Genomic DNA, 1,278 nt, shown 5'->3' on the forward strand with positions numbered 1-1,278 from the left:
TTGTCATCTAGTTAACGATACTTTAATTTAAAAGTTGTTCTCGTGTGGCCTAATGCATATCCATCTTAATGAAGTTAGTCCACTTATTGCATTATTAACACTTCAAATGAATTCCATGGCTACTCACATTATACCTTTCATAAAAGAATTTCAACTCATTAGTTGGTTATGTATGAAAACAAAAGAAGAGACCTCACTCTACTCACGGAAGTTAATCCGAAAGAAACAAATTTATCGTACTAACCATATTGTTTACTATTTTAAAAGAGGTATCAAATGTGGGTGAAAATTTTAAAGTCAAATGAAGGAAACCACGCTTTACTAATCATAGTTTAACCTTAAATGTATGAATCTCATTAAGCCTATTATTAACACCTTAAAGGATGAAATCATTTGTGAATGGATACCCCAAACCCAAGGAATGAACCTCTCTATATTAAAAGCATGAACCCTTTTGGAAGACCTCTTAATGAAATTATGAAAATAAAGTGCATTAATTAAATAACCTATCAAGGGCCTCCTATCCACCCGAAGTAGATGATCGATTCCTAAAATTCGAAGATGCCAAACCATTAATCAAGATCTATGCGTTATCCCGTAATTAAGTTACCCAGTTTAATAGATCTAATGATGCAAGTTGAGTTAGGTGTAAGGTTATGTAATCGCGTTAGGAAACTCCTTAGGATTGGTTGAGCCTTCCGCTGTGATAACTAAGTTGATAGATAACTACAAGGTATCTTAATGTTGTGTCTAATAATGAATTGTGTTAACTTAATCTACCTTAATATTGTAACTTTTCAGTAACGCACTTAATTATAACTTAAAAAAAAATAAAAAAAATTCACACTCTATTTGAGTGTTTTAAACTTAAACCCTTAGGGGTTTCCTGGCGGGGCATTACATTTGTGTTTTCTATTATGCAGGAAAATCAGAGGAAAGAGAATAGGAACCATGAAAGAGATACAGAAGATTGTTATTGAAGATACTTGAATTCAGTTGCAGATGTTTGTTTAAAGTTGTTATAGAAATGTGCCTCATTCATAGAAAAGTGAAGCAAGTTGTATTTTGTGAAAGTAGACTTGAAGTTTTATTGTTGTGACTATTCAGAGAAAACATTCTGTAAATTGGTAGAATATCTTAGAGATGTTTTAAAAAAGAAAAGCTTGTTATTTCTACTTCTGGTTTATTTGAAAAAGAAAAGTTAATTTGTGTTGCATGCAAAAGCTTCTTGTATTTTGGAAAGAAATAAAAAAATTGTTTTCATTTAGATTTTACCTA

Source organism: Cryptomeria japonica, chromosome 2, assembly GCF_030272615.1.
Source record: "Cryptomeria japonica chromosome 2, Sugi_1.0, whole genome shotgun sequence".
Lineage (NCBI taxonomy): Eukaryota > Viridiplantae > Streptophyta > Pinopsida > Cupressales > Cupressaceae > Cryptomeria > Cryptomeria japonica.